Source organism: Zosterops lateralis, assembly GCF_965231275.1.
Source record: "Zosterops lateralis genome assembly, chromosome: 1".
Classification (NCBI taxonomy): domain Eukaryota; kingdom Metazoa; phylum Chordata; class Aves; order Passeriformes; family Zosteropidae; genus Zosterops; species Zosterops lateralis.
Genome location: NC_139762.1, coordinates 83,272,198 through 83,292,205, shown reverse-complemented (window position 1 = coordinate 83,292,205; position 20,008 = coordinate 83,272,198). Strand labels below are relative to the sequence as shown.

At 38.1% G+C, this 20,008-nt stretch overlaps 1 protein-coding gene across 1 annotated transcript in view; it reads left to right on the top strand.

Annotated features, from left to right (window-relative positions):
- DDC (dopa decarboxylase) overlaps nucleotides 1-20,008 on the top strand; it is a 69,361-nt gene that overhangs the window by 948 nt on the left and 48,405 nt on the right. The gene's annotated exons all lie outside the window — the stretch shown is intronic.

Below are 20,008 nucleotides of genomic sequence, written 5' to 3'. Positions count from 1 at the left end.
GATACGTGCTGGATGGTTTCCTTGGGTGAGTGACACCTCAAGGAAGAGCATCCTGGGATTCTGATGTTCAAAATGTGCATCCCCCACCAGGAACACAAAGTGAGGAAACTGCAATTTCTTGCTAAAATTGCCAGAGGTTGTTTAAAGTTGTAAGAGATTTTCTTTGATTGGTCAATTGATACACATCAATGGGAAATTTCTGTGTTGCTTTAGCATATGTTTCTTACTCTGGTCTTTCCATTATGCTGTGTCTGGTTCTGAGCCCCTCAATTTAGGAAGCACATTTTGGTGCTCAAATGCCTTCAGAGGAGGGCAACAGGGTTGGTGAAGGGCCTGGAACACAAGCCCTTTGAAAAATGGCTGAAGGAGCTGGGATTGTTTAGCCTGGAGAAAAAGAAGCTCAGGGGAGACCTTATCACTCTCTACAACTTCCTGAAAGGAGTTTGTAGCCAGGTGGGGATCCGTCTCTTTTCCCAGGAAACTGCTGACAGAACGAGAGGCCACAGTCTTAAGCTGTGCCAGGGGAAGTTTAGGTTAGACATCAGGAAGAAAATTCTTCATTGAAAGAGTGATTGGGCACTGGAAACATCTGCCCAGTGAAGTGGCGGAGTCACCATCCCTTGATGAGTTAAAAAAAAAAGTCTGTATGTGGCACTCAGTGCCGTGGTTTAGTTGATGAGGAGGTGTTAGGTCATAGGTTGGACTTGATGATCTCAAAGGTCTTTTCCAACCTAGTTCATTCTGTGATTCTATGAAGAACTGTTCACCACATTCTTCTGAGGCACAAAAAAGTGTATTTTTTTCAATCACAGATAATATACTCTGTAATCAGAAAAATACATGGCCAGCAATATTTCATTATTGCTAAGTAAAAAAAAAAAAAAAAAAAAAAAGAAGTTCAACATATACAACAAACACAATTTACTTCCAGCATATTGTATTCCCAATCCTGTTCCTCATCTCAGCTGTCTGTTGCCTCCACAATCCTCCAGGGTTCCTCTGAGGAGTGTCTCCTCATTAAACCAGTTCATGCTGATTATATTTTTTTTCTCCTAGAAGTGATATCTTTCCTGTTGAAAATTTTGGGATGAAACAACAGTTTTGTTGTTTTCTTGATCCTGTGTGGATTGTATCGCTATCTATTAAAAACCAAAAGAATAAACAGAAGAAGAAATATTATGGTAAATACTCACTTCTTGGAAAATAAATTGGGATTTTAGTTTTAGGCTCTTTGTCAGAGAGCTGGCAAGAGCATTGTGTGCTTAAAAGGTTGCTCTTACAGTTTACTATCAAATAATACTGTATCATTCCCTCATTTCCCCGTCACTCTTTGCTTGTTTTGAAAGAAACATTTTGTTTTAAAATTCAGGGCAAGTTTGCTAGGCTTTGAAGGTGTAAATAGAAATTAGTGTTATCTTTCCTGGTCGAATGTTTTCAGAGAAATTGGGTGATTTACATGGAGTCAAATGTAGTTTAATGTTATTATTCTTGTATTACATCAGACATATTACTTTATTTCTGACTTTATTTTTTATACCTTCAGAGGCAGACAGAGAGATTCTGTCCCTAAGACTGATGCAAGGATTAATGGCAGCACATGATTTTTTTTTTTCATTTATTCTCCCTCAGTGAAGTGCTGTGCTGTTGAGTCTCAGTGTAGGAACATGGGATGACTTGAAGGCAAAGATGTGACTCCAGTACTGTGTCACCTATCAAAACAGCCTCTGTAGAGGATGTATCTCCCCATCTGTTATGTGCAGCCTATCTTTGCAAGACTGGATATGAGGCAGAAAGGTTAGGAAGGTTTTGAAGTGTTCTGAGCAAAGATAAGGTGGAAAGGTTTCAGTCACTGAAAGGAGTATAATGAGGGAGGACATGGGACTCATCTGATCTTAACACTGGAGGCAATTGAAGCCATAGTAACAGCAACTGTGCATTCCAGTAGAAGCTGGAATATGTATAACCCTAAGTCAGGGTTATTATTAGCATTTCAGAGTTTCAAGCCAGTCGTGCCAAACTTGGGTTTGTGACATTCCTTATGCTTCAGAATTATTTTTTTTATATATATACCAAGTACCATCTACTGTCTGATTGCTAGGGCAACGTCAAGCACTGGTGTCAGCAATACTGGCATATAATTTGGAGTTCACTCTACAAAAAGGAAGGGAACAATCACTTCCTGCTCAGTAGGCAGGGTATAAGTAGCTGACTAAAACTGGTGGAAAAAGAGGTCCTAGAAAAAAAATATACCGAGGTGTATTGTTTAGGAAGCCTAGAAATTCAGTGTCAGAGTAATGCTGCTGCTAAGTCACTTATAACACCTCTCTGTGTTTTTAGCCTCACTTGCACTCAGTTATGCTGTTGACAAACTGTTTCATTTAAATGAATAAACCTCACAGTTTTTAGATTTGCTTTTTTCTGACACATGACAGCACAGGTACAGTTAATATGACATAGCAAAAGGGAAGCTTCATTACTGTGACTACTTAGTCATGCAAAAAAAGCGAGATGGGAAATTACAGATATGCTACATATGGTGCTTTCTGCTTTTAAAACAATCTGAGCTCAGAGAAGTAGAAAGGATCCAGCTAATGGTAGAACCAGCTCTATGAATTTCAAGGCAAATACACATTTCCAGACACATGGGATGAGCTGAAGACTGCTGAAATGCCAGTATGCTGGGAGAATGGCTGGCAGACACCTTTTCATCTCGGACAATACCCTAAAGGAAATGGCCTTTCAGTGTGGCAGATATTGTCCCTTTCTGTGCTGCTGCTTTAAAGGGAGGGAGAGAGAATGAATGCAAAGGATTTCAGAGGAGGTGTCATTTCTTTAACGGCATCCTGTGGGTGCATTATCTTGCAGAGACCTTTTTCTTTGTCTCTCAGTCTGATTAGCACATGTCTTTGTGCACTTTTAAAATGCTTGGACAGTTTTCCCTGAAGAAATACATGTGCCTTCCAGCAGTTTTAAATTGCTCTTGATATGTTTGATATCCTTGTACATCTGCAAACCCATCAGAATCTTGCTGAGTTCTTGACTGTAGTTCTTCCTGTGGTAATTATATTTTCTACAGTTTTAACCACACGTGATGTGAAAAAGTGTTTCCTTCTGTCTGTTTTTAATGTGCTGTCTTTAATTTCCCAGGATTGTCCCTCTTGGGCTTTTAGAATTTGAAAAACAGAAAGAAGTTCTTTGTCTTCTCCCCGTATTCTTTTGTTCACTTATCCTTTCCTTGGTTTCTCTCATGTTGTTCTGTTTTCAAAGCTAACCAGGCCCACTCATTTGAATCTCCCCCAGAGGACAGCATAAGTGCCTTTGAAGAGAAATCTTCTCTTGTGCTCCAGGAAGGCACTGAAGTCTTTTTGAAAGTGAATCTGAGAGAATATTGAATGTTCGAGAAATATTCCAACAATTGATCAAAAGTCACTAGAATCTTTTTCCTGTAATTCTCCAACTTGTTCTTAGTGGATCCAAACTTCCTGCTATTCTTGATCATGCTACTTGTTAAACAGAGGTTTTCATCCAGCATTGGTTAGACTAAGTTTGACCCTTAAGACTTCTTAACTCTCTCTGTATCCTGTCTTACTTCAGATTATTTGTACCGAGCTTCCTGCAATTCTGTACTGACTATTCAGGATGTGACATTCCTCGCTCTTCTCCCCAGTTCCTATGGCTGCATCTTTAATAGGAAAAAAAGACGAGGGGGGAGGGGGATAATGAGATGGTGGAATGATACCCTTTCGCTGCAAGTTTTTGTATCTCACAAATATAAAGGCTCCCAGGTATTGTGGCTTTCATATATTTAAGACAGCTGAAGGAGAAGACTCTGAGACCTCCAGCTGTGGTTAAGATGGGACACAGAAAGAATGGACCAGAAAGAATACTTGCTGTGGTGATGGGTAGTGAGAGGTCTGAGATGGGAGATGATGAGTAAGCCTGTATTCTAATAAAAGACAAATATCTAAGAGAATTTGGGTAAATGTCTGAAAGGAGGATGTCAAGAGGATGGATCCAGGTTCTTCTCAGTGGTTCCCAGCAATAGGATAAGAGGTAACAGGCAGAAACTGATGCACAGGAAGTTCCACCTGAATATGAAGAACTTTTTTGTGCAGGTGACTGAGCACTGGAACAGGTTGCCCAGAGAAGTTGTAGAGTCTCTTTCACTGAAGACATTCACGAACCATCTGGACACAATCCGGTGCCATTTGCTCTGCAATGACCCTGCTTGAGCAGGGAGGTTGGGCCAGGAGACTGCTGTGGTCCTTTAACCTGACCCATTCTGTGATTCTGTGGTCTGTTGGCCATGATTATTGACACATACTGAAGATACTCCATAAGATGATCATATTTTCTATCCAAGTATAAAAGACCAGCAAATTTTAGAGATTTTTCTTTGCAAGTCAAAACACACAGGGAACAAAATAATTGATTTTTGGAAAGAAAGAAATCTTGGCTAGAGAGGCTAGAGAGTATCTTTTTGAAACATTTCTCATGAAAAGTAGAAACCAGAGAGGGTGTTACAGATATCTTCATATTAAATAGTAAAAGTTTAATAATTAAAACCAACTTAGTGATGATCTTAATCTATGAAGAAAATTCCTTCATATCAATAAGTTTCCAAAATAATGTGTAAATAAAATTTAATATCACAGTGTAGAATCAGATGAAATACTTGATTGTGAGAACTTGAAAACCTCTTCATGACTGCTTAACACTATTATTATCAAGGACCAATAATAAACTGGCATACGAAGTCAAGCTTCATATTATTGCTCAGAAATAGAAGCCCTGAGACCAAATACATTTTTTGGTATTCATTCACATTAATTAACCAATTCAACTGATTAATTCAAACTAACCTATTAAGCAATAGAAAGCATTTGTGAAGCTTTGTAAACAATAACAGGATAAGCCTAGCTTTGAGGAATGTGCACGCTCAAACAAAAAGCATTTTGCACCCCAGTTAGAGCACCAGTACAGGCATCCCCATGCAGTCACCAGCCAGCAGCAGAGCCATGGCCTCAGCCAGCAGGAAAAACCAGCAGCCTCTGACTGGATGCATATTTTACACATAGTGCTGCAATTTTTCTTTTTTAATGTTTTTTTAGCATTTTAATATTTTTTTTCCTATGGCATCTTCTGTTTCTTCACTATTCTTTTCCTTCCAAGGAAATTTGTATTTAATGTTGACATCTGTCCCTAGAATCCTCCTTTATATCATCATACTAGAATTTATTCAATTATTTAGCTATATATTCCTTGTTTGTTGAGGCTAATGACATACAGCCTCTGCTAAGGTGGGTATAGAAGTACATGCTTATATATGTTAAGCTTCTCTTACAAGATCTTTTCAGGCCCTCAGAAGTCCTTCATTTTCTGGTTGCTAACATGACAGGTGCCTCACACGCTCTCTCTCCTGTTTTCTGTTGCCTTGCACATGCCAGGATTTTTTTCTTGGCACTGCTCATGGAGGCAACTACTTGTCTCCTCATTTGCCTGCCCTGCCAGCTCTTAAATGGGCCCTTACTGTGCTGTTCTCCTTGGGGAGCAGGTACAAAGGTGTTGATTCCTGAGCAAGTGTTGCAGGACCACATCCTGGGGCCTGCCACACCTGCCAGGATAGGGGCCTATTGTTGTGCTAGGCTGCTGAAGGTGACATTTCTTATAATAAAAAGCTTAAATTCAAAAAGTAAAACCCAGAGCCTTGCAAGTGTGGTGGTTTTTTTTTTTTTTTTTTTTTTTTTTTTTTTTTTTTTTTTTTTTTTTTTTTAATGAAAGATAATGCACAAAATTTTTTTGAAATTAAAGATAAGGCACAAAAAATAGAATGCTTTATTATAATTGTATGTAAGTGTGAGGATTCTCTGTAGCTGCATCAGCAGCTCAGCTAGTTATAAGGCTGATCTCAAGAATATCTGCCCACGGCACACAACTGTTGTGTGAATTCATGCCCTGGGTTGTTCTTACGCCTACCTCTGCCTCCTCCTTTTCAAGGTTATTGATACATATTTCTATTGTACATCCTAATGAGTATGTTCCTGCCTTTGGGTGATTTCCATTCTAGCTCTGTACAAAAATCTGAGTTGCAAACATATTTTTTGTCTGTTTAATTTTTCTTTTCCTCAAAAAAAAAAAAAAAAAAAAAAAAAAAAATTAATCATTGCAGTAATTTGTTACCATGTTGACTGCTGTTCTGTTCAGCCCAGTAATTACTTAATTGCATACTAGTCCTTAAATGACTTTAAGATTGAGTGGTGAACTACTCATTTGCTATGACTGTGGCTTTATCACATGTTACCTTTCAAGGTTAAAAAGAAAATAAGACAAAAAATTGTCAGTCTTTTTTTCTACAGCTTTTGCTTTATTCTGAAGGTTTTTTGGACAATTTTTTTAAATTTTCAGGAGCAGATTTTTTACACTTTTGAATATATATTCCTTAAAAATACGTTGTGCTCTTTTGGAGCAACAGTTTTTGATGTAATATCTCTTTATGAATAGTCATTTTAAAAGCACATAAATTTGGTCATAATTTCATAGCTGACAGAAGGAGTAAGATATTAAAGGTGCTATAGGGAAGACAATGTTATTAATACTACAAAATAAAAAATGTTGTCACAGATCAATAAGTTCTGTGTGTTAAGTGCCTTCTTTCTCACTTGCTCTTATTTATCCTGCTCTTGATAATGGCTGTTAAAAAAATACCTTTTGGTTACCATTTTATTTAGAAAATCATCCCTAATTTGAATGTTTCATTGATTTTTAAACTTAAAATGATCTTGATGTTGTGCAGGTTCTTTGATGGACCTATAGGCTTGTTTATGCTGTTTTACTAGGAAAGGCACGTGGACACATCCTTAATTTATCTTGCTTGTTTTGGGGGTTAAGTTCCATCACAAGAACGGGGCTATGGAGGCTATTTCCTGCAGATTGCTTTCAATTATTTATTTTTAGTGTATATATGTTTGGTACACGAATTACAAAAAACAGTTGTGTGAAGGAAGATGTTTGCTATTCTGAACTTCTGAATGTTACTACATCATGTTGTTAAAACATAATTACAGTGCAAAGATTATAACATCTAGTCCAGCTGACCTTGCTGCCACATTCTGATTTGTCATCTTTTTGTGGTTTCTGCCGCTCGGCACAACTTCATGTTAGAAATGAATCCAGCACTTGTTTTCAGGAGAGGATTAGGGTTTTTTTAAAAAAATACAGTTCCTACAGACAACTGGTAGTTACTTTAGCAACAGAAGCCTCTGATAAGTAGTGGAGATGTTTTGAAATTGCTAAAATGATAAATCAAAATTTATTGTATCCAAAGCAAGATAAAACATTCTTTTGCTCAAGAAAAGTACCTGTTAAAGGAAACTGGAAGGAAAGCAGAACATAGACATAGAAGCACCATTCATTTATTTGGAAAACAGCAGGAAGGTTATCTTTTCAACCAAACAGGAAATATTATGAACACGAATGGCTTATTCAATAGATGTTTAAGAGGACAAACATAAAGAGAAATATGAAGTAGGTGGTGCTAAATGATGGAGTGTAACTAAGTTGTGAGTACAGGAAGTTGTATCCCCTGCTGTAATTTGGACATCATTCCCTTCTTCACTGCACAGTGCCTCTACAACCCCATTTCAATCCCAGGCGCAATATTCAGCCCATTTTTCATGTAAGAAAAAAATCGATTTTAGATGCCTGATGAGAATATGAACAGCTTCACTGTAAGAAAACCCACAGCTCCACCTATCTCTATTTCAAATTCAACAGGCAGAACTATAGCAAATGTTCTGAGTCTTAACATAGATTCTGGAACCCTTATTCCCCAATCTTCTTCCATGTGCTTGTTGAGGATGCTTCTGATCGCCTGGTCATCACAGTTTTACAGCTTGTCTTCCTGGACAGCAGCAGTAGCAGCTAGCAGAGCTGAAAGCTGCAGAGCTGAAGAGAACTGTATTGTCTTGAGCATCCAGAAATACTGCCAGGCTTTTTGTGACAGCTCACTATTCTAGCATTGGTAGAAAAGAACTCTTCTTTGTAAGTATCCATTGAATATAGTGTAACACTGTTTTTCATGGGTTTGGTTTGTTTTTTTTTTTTCAGTGAATGGGAAGTAAGGAGATTTGTACTTAATCCTTTGTTTAACATAGCTTTGAGTTATATCCTTAATTTTAGCAGTGTTGCAGGATTGGAATGTGGTTGATATGCATTGTATTCACAGCTGAAGAATATTGTTAGGCTTTGGGGTTTTTTAAATATAGTAAATTAATTTCCACAATTATTCTTCTTGAAGACTACAGTCACATAAAATGTAGACCTGGGTTGTATGAGTTCATTATAGTGTAAGGTAAAGTAAATAAATGATAATTTTGATGAAAGATTAGTGTGATTTTACATGCTGAGTATACATATTAAGAAAGAAAATTAGCAACCAGTATAAAATATTAACTGCTTTTAAATCATTCACAAGTCAGAGAATGTAGTTACAAAGCTGTTTTCTTAATTTTTGCTTCAATGGGCAACAGTAATGTCTTTAGACTGGCGTGTTTTTGAAAGAGAGAAACGGAAAATAGCCCCTAGAATTCAGCAGAAACTATGGGCAGGTAAGTTATCCTGCTTCATTATATTTTGCAATGTATGTAACATAAAATGTGGTAGTAATTCTCCTTCCCTAAGCATAATTTCGTGCCATTCTATGTTCTCTGAGCACTGAAAAACAGTGAAAAATGACATTTCTTAGCCACTTCCTGCTGACAAAAGTTAGCCCTGGTGGTAGAGGTGGAAGAGAGTCTCTTAAGACTACACAGAACAAGATCACTAATTAAGAGAGTGCTTTTTTAAGAGTTAGCAAGAAGGAAGAAAATAGAAATATCAACATTTCCAAAACTTTCCTCGACTGTCTTTCAGAGAACTATGCAGAATATCAGACTGCTGTGAAAACAGTTTGCTTCTAGACAGGTACCATCTGACCTCAGCACTGAGAAGTTCAAAATTTGTGCCTCTGACCAGAGACAGACACTGCCAGAGTTTTGACAGACGGTGCTACCACTTTAAACCTGGCCTACATTTAGGCTGTTTTGATTCCAAATCCAGCTGGAGCCAAACGTGGAAGCACAGAAAAATAAACTGGAAGAGAACAACCCTTTCTAGCAAAATATTTTATGGAAAATTCCTCTCTGAACTTACCCAGCATTTCACAGCATATGGCAAAGACTTGCATCTATACTTAAAAGCAGGAGCTTGAACTAAGGCCTCTGAGTACAAATGTAATGAATACATTGGCCTGTCCTCCTTATGTAACTGCCTGTCTCTGCCAGTAAGTCCTGGCTAAATGAGAGCCTGTCTCTCCTAATGATAATGTGGAAGCTGTGATTATCTGAGGTGTGGAAGTGAACAAGATCATAAGGAGAACAGATGGCAAGCAGTTCCGAGTGGGGAGATGGCTGGCTGCACTGTGGTGAAGCTACCTGCAGCAGCTTAAGCTGTTATCTTTCCTGGCTCACTGTTTTCCCTCCTAGCTGGAGATGATTGCCTTTCTTATGGAGTTGGCAGGATGGAGCATGTGAACACTTGGTGGCTCTGTCACCTAATGTCACAGGGACAAACAGATTCTTTTAGGGATCCTTGGTAGAATGAGAATTTGGCACAAGGCTTTAGGTACAATTAGATCTTTATTACTACAATGAAACACTTAATTTTCAGCATGGCTTATTATCTACAATTTTTAGGATTTAGTGTGGTTTATTTTTGCACAGTTTTTATTAATTATACTTTCAGCTAAGCAAAATTTCTAGTGATGATTGTAGCTTTCTTACTATCTATAGTCTTTAATTATCTACACTTTTAGTCACTTGGACCCTCTGCAGATTGTGTCAAATTCTTAGTAATCAGTACATGATACAATAATCATAACCTGGACTCAGACTTTACCCAGGAGAACATGATTCATTCAGTCTTCAGAGGAAGAAGACAGCAGGGGCTGTGTCCCAGACCACTGAGAGGTCATGAGGTTTGCTGTCCAGCATCAAGCCTTGCAGCTGTTTGATTTTTATAGGCAGAATCTCATGTACTGTTACATTTCTGTGTTCCATGGCGGGTGCCACCACATCCTGGTAGCAATTTTGCATGGATAAATAGTTTTTTCGCAATGCTGACAGGGGATCTGCCTGCTCTGTAATGACGGTTATCACATCTTGGTGACAACTACAGCGTTGAAAAGGGGAAAAGAGAAGGAGGTGATATGTGACAGCACACTTACATGTTTGTCTTAGGAAATGGCAATGGTTGTGCTAATCTTATTGTCAGGAGCAGGGTCATGTGGCTCAATTGAAAGACTCATCTTAGTGTAAACGCATCTTCTGCCTTCAAACAGGTGTGCTGTATACATATATCACTCCCAGCTCTGAGGCAAAGACAACAGCCCAGAGCAGAAGGGAGCAAATATTACTTTACTCATTGCTTCAGCTGTGAATGTGTGTCCATGACCAGGGAGACCCTGTGCATGTGGAAGGTCTGGTTCCCACTCAGTTCTCCAGAGCTCTCATTTTGGGATATTTGTGTAGTGGGTTGACCCTGGCTGGATGCCAGCACCCACCAAAGCCTCTCTGCCACTTCTCTCCACAGCTGGGCAGGGGAGAGAAAATGTAACCAAGGGTTCCTGGGTTGAGATAAAGACTGGGAGAGATCAATCATGAAATATTATCATGGGCAAAACAGGCTCAAATTTTGGATATAAATTGAATTCATTACTAACAAAATCAGAGCAGGATAATGAGAAATAAAATAAATCTTTAAGACATCTTTGCTTCACCCCTCCCTCCTTCCCAAACTCTACCTTGTCCTTCTCCCGCAGTCATGGGAGACAGGCAATGGACATTTTTGGTCAGTTCATCATAGGTTGTTTCTCCCACTGCTAAGGTAGAAGAGTCCTTCCCCTGCTCCAGCATAGGGTCCCTCCCACAGTAAAGAGTCCTCTCCAGTGTGCTCTTGTGAGCATAAAGTCTCTTAGGGCTTTTCATTGGTCTATTCTGGAAAGATGCATGTGTTAGCACAGACTGAAGGAGAGCCAAAGACACCTCTGAAGAAAAGCTGACAGGGAAGTACAGCAAGAAACACTGGTGTGATCCCTTGCCGTAGTACTTACTGTAACCTCAGACAGCTGGGCACCAACATGCCCTTTATGAAGAGACTCTAGTGATGTTCTCATCCTTTAAAGAATGACTCAAGTCTTACAGTGGTAGCAAATGCTCTTCCAAGCTTATTGCAACTGCGTGGCCTTTGTGACAAGGCATTAATCACAATCAGGGGCAAAATACCTTCTCAACCAAGCATTGTGTGTTCTTTGATACCTTTGTAAACAGTGATCCAAACAAATCACTTGCTGAAGAGCAAGCACTGCATTATGTTCCCTCTGTATCTCAAGCCATCTTTGTTCCTCCTGCCTCACCTGGGTCTGTCTTTTCATCCACACGGGGGTTATTCCATTCATAAACTATCTGCTACGACTTGCTTTTCTAACATGAGGTCTTTACAGCACATTTTAGGCCACATAGCAGTTCATCTGTCAGCCACAGCTTCTGTGAAGCTCACAATAGTCAATGCTTGAGAACACTCTCTCTGTGAGCAATACATGGCTGGACGAGTGCCCTGGCAGTGCCTACGCCCTTAGGTAAGCACATCTCAGCTCACAGCAGAAGCTATTCCTATCTCTGTATTGGAAGAGTCTGCCTACTGTGATTGCAGCCTGCTCTCACTGTCTCTGTGACTCTTCACAGCCTGTCAGTTTTTCTGTTGACACTTTTTCAGTTCATCACAACCTTTCTCTTCTGTAGGCTTGCTTCCATAAGAGTATGGATATGCTCAGGCTGCCTCAAACCAGCAAGTCATACATTAACTCCTCTGAAACTGTGTGTGTGAGTCTGTGTCCATGTTCACTTTGTTAGCAGTTCTTTTTTTTTTTCTTTGGTTTACCTTCACATGTTCACACAACCAGCAATAAGAACTGAACAGGGAAAACAAGTCACACATAAAATATTTATGAAAAAAGAGGAGAGTTACTTTCCCAGATTGTCTGCTCTGTCTCAGATTCATCTCCTGGCTAATCTGTTGCAAAGTCTACTTATGTTCTGCAGGAGACTTAGGTTTTATCTCATACGTTGAGAGTAATCCATCTATTTGTGTCTGAAGGCTTTATTTAATTCTTACTTTCTTCCAAAGGAAATATACCCTTTGTTTTAATTAGAAAATTGTTAGTTGCAGATTTTATCTAAAATACTCTCTTCTTTCTTGTCTAATCTTGGTGCTTATGCAGATTTGGACCTTTTTTACCAAACATAAAAGGATTTTTATTCCATTCTCACTTGTTTGTGTTACTTTTACCTTCTTGTAGATAATTTCCTGTAACTAGTATTTTTTACATTAATGGAAGAATATACGGGGGGGGAAAGAAAGACAAAGATGGGGTTCTACTACTGTTCTCTTTTTGAAGGAGCAACTGCAAGGAAAACTGAAAAAAATGCCTGCAGTCTCCAAATAGCTTCCAGCAGACACCAAATACAATAGAACAAACCAAATACAATAAACCAGTGGGCTTTTTTATGCATAGGCAACAGTGACTGTTCCTTTGACACCAAATGTGGAAAAAAGGCACAAACATTGCACTAGATCCCTAATTAACTATTTCAAATTATTTCCTCAATGTCTAAGATATTGAGTATATCTGAGTCAATTTTAAGCCCTTCATGTTATAGCTCAGAACAGGTTTTTTTGAGTAATGTTAGGTTTAGTGAACTACAGCCCAAACACATCTTCATCAAATTTAATACCTAGTACCACACCAAGAGGCTAGCATGAGAAGAGCGTCTCAGCCTATTCAGCCTATTCAGGTGAGGGAAAAACGGAGTTGGGAGTAGGGCCATCTAATCATAATTGGACTAAAAGCCTGAAGGCACTGTCTTTTCATTCCTAGCCTGCATTGTACAGTTGTGGAAGAGGTGAAAGCTGTTACAAAGTGGGTACAAACTGTTTAATCCCCTCTGCTTTGATCCATGTCTTTGCATACGGACTGACAGTGGGACTGCTATGACTGATAACATATTGCTTCATTTTCTGGTGCTGTGCTGGAGCCTCCTGTTCAAACACAGCTTCTGTCTCACCTTGTTTGCAAACCCAAGGGTTCAGTAATGGTAATAAATCAGTGCTATTACTGCACGGGCACAGCATCATTTATGCATCATCATCACAGTTGACTTCCATGTGCAAAAACATATTGAAGCTCGTCTCTTGTTAGCTGTGAATAATAGGTCTGTTGGGTGCTTACCAACAAGCCCCAGCCTTTAAACCTTTTGGGATCATCTGTTATTTCTTACACTCTGGTATCCTGAATTTTGGAACAATTTGGCACTAAAGAGGGGGTCTCTATTCATTGTGTTTCAGCAGTAAATTAAGTTGTTCTCTGGCTGTGAAATAGAGAGCAGTCAGAAGGGACTGGAACAAAGTCACAGGGTCACAACAGGTCTGGCTTAGCCAGCATCTATGATAGAAAACTTAATGATCTTCCTTTCGTCCGCCACAGAAAGATTCTCTTAAACGAAGATTTGTTTATTGCCAACAATAGATGATGAGAATTATCAAACCAGTATGAGGCAGAAGAGTTTCTAAATTGTAGAAGAGACATAGAACATGCTTTTTAGAAGGGCATTTAATTCCTCTTTTCCAGCTTGCCTGTTGTATCTTCACACTTTATTTCCCTTTTCTTCCTGAGAAATTACAAATAGAAATATTTTAATGAAAAATATGACTATTGCCTCTTCACAGCAAGCTTTACAGGTACAGCAGAGAAATCAAAACACATCAAGTGACTTTGAAGTTGTATTTCAACACTGATTAAACCAGCATTTTAATACTCCAATCTTAATTTTAGTTTCCATTTTTAATTTCCTTTGGAAATTATTTACTTTTTCCAGTCTATTTGGATGAAACATTGAAGTGAGATTTCAGTTGTCTTTAAGTTTATTAGAGACAACCTCAATTTTTGCATCTCTTATACCCTCACAACAAATTTTGAATTTTCAGCCTTTTCAGTCAAATTCAGACAGACAGAAAGAAAGCAATAGGAAAAGTCTCCAAAATGCTTGTGTTCCTTTGGGGTCCCAATATGCCCAATTTGTAACCCTGTGCACTCAGGAGTTGATCTGAGGTGGAAAACATCTCAGAGGCTGTGGCAACTGACTCTGGGATTTCTTGATGCTTTTCAAGATTGAAGAACTTAATCATTACAGCAGACAGCCCAGGCACTGGAAATGCAAGTCAGATCATAGAATAACATCTGGCACAAGTGCAGTGACACCAGAAACCTCACCTGGGGAGTTTAGATTCTGTTTTTCTTTTGAATAGGCTCTTCCAGAATTGTAGCAGAGTTGTCATTGGTCTTGTAACATTAGAAGAGCAAATACAGCCATGACAGTTTTAAAACTGATGTGACAGTCACAGTTTTAAAAAGCTGTGACTTTTTCCTCCTTCACTAAAAGGTTGGCTGTAATAATACCGCAGTGGACTGGAGACTGGTCTGAGAGCAATGACAATCCCAAATCTGCCACATTTCCTGCCTATATGCTGTTTAGGACTATGAAGTGCTGATAGTACTATTTTTTAGATTAACTTGACTGAAATAAAAATGACAGGAAATCACCTGCATTCATCTAGGAAAGACAACTCCACATAAAACTTTTAGAATAGGAAAACGAATCTTAAATGCTTAGAATTGCTTTTAAGTGTACATATGATTAAATAGAGAAACTGGAAAAAGTTGGATAAAGCTTATCAGAGGATGTTAGTTCCACAGCTATATACCTGCTCAGAAGCTTGCCGTCACTTGAGTGGTACTTCAACCATGTCGGTGTTTCTTTCCTGGCAATAATGTTTCACAGAAGTGGATCAAAGCAGCTGCTTTTACTGCAGCAGCCTCAGCAGAAATGTCCCGGAGTGCGCAGCAGAGACAGGGAGCGGTGTTCAGACACTCATTGCTAGTGAACTTGTGAACGGAGCTCCTGGAAGAAAACACAGGGCGCTGCAGAGTTAACCTGGGCAAGAGCCGTTCCTCGGTCGAGTCCCGCTGCTTTTCAGGGAGCTTTCGTTGCGAAGTGTATTTTGGAGGAGCTGTGGGAGGAGGGGGAGATGCTGCTGCCTCACGTTCAGTGCAAAGCCCGTGGCTGTGATAGGCTGGAGGGACATGGATACTCTGCCTATATATGCTGGCAACTGCATCCGCTCTGCTTTATAGCTGTCACTGAGGAGCAAAGAAAGGCACTGAGAAGGGCAGGGGAGAGGCAAAAACCTTACCAACTCACTGTAAGTAACATTCTTTATCATTAAGAATTTATGGTTATTAAATTCAAGTAGGTACATTTGGATTAATGCAACAATTGGTTATGGAGAGTGGGAGCTCAGTTAATAAACAGCCAGCTTGTATTATTTTAGAGATGATAATAAAAAGAAGCATTTATTTTTAATTTAAGTTTGCACAATATAGTGTACACCTATTGTGTTGTGTTTGCTTTTTACATCTGATGTATATCAGCTGTAACCCCTTATATACATTTATGTAGAATCCCATGTATACAAAAGTTTGTATCTTGTCTTTCCAAGTACAGCAGTGCTTGCAATAACCAAGCAGAACTTGAGAAATTTTCTGCCAAATATTCTGAATAATAAAATTTCAAGGTAAATTAAATGCATGACTTTTTTAGGGTGAAGTTTTCCTTAGAAATAACCCTTTGCCATCAGTGTAGTGAGACCTCAGCAGGGAACATTATGAAGTTACAGACTTTGTGCCAGTGACAGTAAATGAATACAGCTAGCAACTTCTGGAAAATATAATTCTTTAAATAAAATGTAGGGATTGTAACATATACTCCTAATTCTTGACTTGTGCAAAGGTAGAAGTACAGAGTAGATCCAGTTCCTTTTTACTTGTGCTGAAATAAAATTTATCCTTTGGCTCTTTTTCTGGCAATATCCTATTGCCAGCAGGGGAAGTTCATCTTAACAGTGGCAACAGCTGCAAAAACCTTCAGTTGGGTTCAGTAGCAGGAAGTTCTCGTGGCTTCAGTGGTGTCACTGAAGCACCATGAACCCTTAAATTACATTTGGTTCTGAAAAAATCAGTTGGCAGAATAGAAAATGCACTTGACTCATGTATTGGAAAGATACACAGTTATTACTTTTTTTGAGCAGCTATCAGTTTTAGGAGCTATTAATGTGTCTGTGCATTCTTCCTGTCTGTATTTATAAACAGGAGCTGCTAAAAGATTTTATCTGTTGTGTGTTTTAGTTCTATGAACTGGAGAAGAGGCAGACATAAAATTATAATGTTTCAAATACACCTCTCTCCTCATTTGTTCTACTTTTCCTCTTTTTCCTCTTTTTTCTGCTTTTTCATATTTTTTCTCTCTCTCTTTTTTTTTTTTTTTTTTTTCCCTCATAATGAATTTTCTGGTAGCATTTAGATATATTTTACATTTATATTTAGTAAATACGAAAAAATCTCACCCAGATTCTAAAATCATAGACAATACATTTTTAACAGAAATCATGAATAAGCTGAATGTTATCAACATAATATTATACTTACCTATTATGTCTATCTTATATTTAAAAACATCTTTTATATATACTTATAATATATAAATATCTTTAATAATTACTTGTGTGTAAACTACTCATTTGTGTGGTTCAGTCTCAGATAAAGTAGAAAACTTCTTGCAAATGAACATATCCAATCTAAAGACTAACAACAATCTTTGTTAACTTCAGTAAAATAAAAGTGGCTGTATTCTAATTTCAGTGCACTGATGTAGAAGGAGTGGTTTAAAAAAAGCAACAAAGGATGTATCAACTTTAGATTGTGCAGTGTACTTGTCCTCTGACAAATTACAGCAAAATCAAAGACCAAGGAGTTTATGTATGAATAAGTAAAAAAAGATACACCAATATAATTTAAGGTTTAACATATTTTTTCTTGGTTTTACCTGCAGTTTAGAGTAGAACTCAATCTTCTCCAGTAAAGTAGGATTTCATCCCAAGTATGCAGTGGTGACAATAGCCATTGATTTTTGCTTGGAACAAAAATGCTCAGGCAGAATATATCCTTGGTAAAATTGTATTTTATCAATCAGAGTGAGGCTGTCAATGAATTTGCATACAGACTTCTCACAGTGTAGTAGAGGTTGATAATTGGGCAGGGCACTTCCTGAGGAAGCTGTGCCCTCCTCACTTGGGGTTCTGCTCGCAGATACTGAATATGCTGAAACTCATCCTGGGAGGTGTGGGGTCTCTGAAAGTGTGGAGACTTTCTCACTCTTTAGAGGCCTTCAAGAAGATAGACCACTATTAAATACTTTAGAGAGAGGCTTAATTTCTCTGAAATTTCCATTTAGTTTTAGAAACTTGGCTTGCATCATTTTGCAGCTTAAGTTCCTTCAAGTTAAGTGGATATTTTGAGTGCATGCAGACTGTAACACTCAGCCCTTCAGAAAGTACAGATTCTCTCAAACAGTATTTTAATTTTAAACCCTAAGACTTGAGTTGTCTGAGGTATTCTGCTACTTAGAAAATCTCTATATTTTTAAAATATACTGGCGTGGAGGGAAGGTATCTCCCTATGCATTGTGTTGTTGCATTGTGCATGAGTTTTATGTGCATGCAAGAGGTAGAGATATTCTGTACTGGAAGAGAAGTGAAGTAATTTGCATTTTAGTAGTACTCACTAGTGAGCATTACAATTGTCTGCTGGAGATGGCTTCCATAGCAAATAGTACTTTCCAGCAGATGAAGTGAGATCTACAGACGAACAGTTCAGGAAGAGAATAAAAATAGGGATGAAAGTGTAAGTGAGTCTTGTCACTCATGGAAGAACAGGTATAAAATAGGAGGTGAAAAGGATGGCCACTGTGTTCCTGCAAGGAGTATGCCTTCACAGTTCCCCCATGAGATACATATATTACTGTAGGTATGGAATTTTCAGGGAAGGACTTTTAGGAAGAACAATACATGAATAGAAAAAAGTAGATTTTTAATTTCTTGGTATTGTCTTTGGAGGAAAGTAGAGTTAAATACTTTGCTTCAGATTGAAGCAGTTTGAAATACTTCTCTGCATCAAATTGAATTTTAAGAGTATTGGAGGTTAAGTAAATACTAGTTCATATCAATTTATAACACTGCAACCACTGTAGCACAATTGGGATGAAAGGCTCAACCTTCAATTCTTAATATTTAAGCTTCCTGGTTCAGTTACTTCTTCCATGCAAAACAGTGGGTTTCCCCTGTAATTTAATTCTTTACCTGAATTTTGCTATTGCAACAGTGATTTATGACAGAAGGAGTGCAGCCAAAACAATGCTAGGATGAACCAGTGAACCTCCTATTTTTTGGGAAGAAATAAAGTTAGCCAATAACAAACAAGATCTTAGTGATTATACAAAATGTGTATTTTGTCAAATTGAGTTCCGTAGCAATAGTCTGTGCAATAAACCACAGAATGTGTATCTAATATTTAGATATAATATTTTATTTGCTTATCCTGATATTCAAAAAGATATCCAAAAGTATTATCCAAACTTCTAGTAACAAAAATAAAAATAAATTATATCAGCATACTGTGTAGCAACAAGATTATGCAAATGTTACTTGTGCCACAGATTTCAGGTAGAAAAATTAGGTGGTGGAAAAATGGTGACAAGCTATAAAATATACCATGTATGTTCTAGTAATATGAAAGTAAAGTAAATTCTTTTTTTCCGATAAATTCTTCTTTTTTTTCCTGTGTGTTTGAGCTGGTTTGAGCTTACACACAATGTGATTTTGTTTTTGCCATTTGATTTTTAATACAGGAAAAGACCATGTGATCCACAGAAGTTTTTATGTTAAGTGGTCCCTTTGATTACTATGAGGTAAAACTAGAGAGTAGCTTAGTGATGCTCTTACACAGTGATACTCTTGCCTGTCTTGATGCTGTACTTGGGGTTCAGTGGAACCACAGATGTGGAATGAGAATCTCAGCTGAACTGATCCATGTGTAAAGGTCTGTAGGAATAACTGTAGCACAGTGCTGAGCAACAGCAGTGCTGGAAACACCAATCTTCATGTTCTGAGTCAGTTCAGCCTCAGGCATCTCCCACTGATTTGTCAGTTGTATGTTAAATGCTTTTTTTCACAGCTTTCTTCTCTGAAACCAGAGGAAAAAATAACAGATCACCTCATGCAAGTTCTTTAGGGCATGATATAGCAATGAACCTATGAATGCAGTAGCATAAAAGAAATAATAATAACATGAGTTAAGGATTGAGTTAGAGATACATTGAAAAAGAAGTGCAACAGTACAATATTTATATTTCTTCTGGCAAAAATATCTAAACCTTGGTGTGTAATTAGATTGCTGCCACAGAAATGTATATTGATTGATGCAGTTCATGCTGATTTCTTTAGAAAGTTTTTTAAAATTTTGAACAATGAACAAAGATGTGTTAAATGAAAATGCACATAAGATTTAGGGGGTATGGAAGAAATTGAATCATCCTGATTTCAAAGGAACAGAAACAAAACTGCTCACTTAAACACAGCTTTTCAAAAGGGAGGTGACACACAAAGCTGCCCACTGCACATTCTAAGGACTGTAATGACCACTGTTAATGCATTTCCAGCAACTTAATAGCAAAGATGGGAAAGGTCCTAATACCCCTTGATGAAAGGTATAGACAGAGCCAAATAAACACTTACATGATGATTAAAGAGAATACTAAAACTGTAGTAAAATAGCAACAGGAACAGCCATCTCTGGGGGACTAGAAGTCCCTACTGTGCTCTCCCAAGTGTTTTGTGACCTACAGCAGCACCCTGCCTTCTTAAATAGCAGCAGCAGCTTCTCCACACAAGTCCCAGATCCTCTGTTTGTAGCAGCAGAGATGTCTCTAAGACAGTACTTATTGATGATGTTCTCTTTTTGTGATGT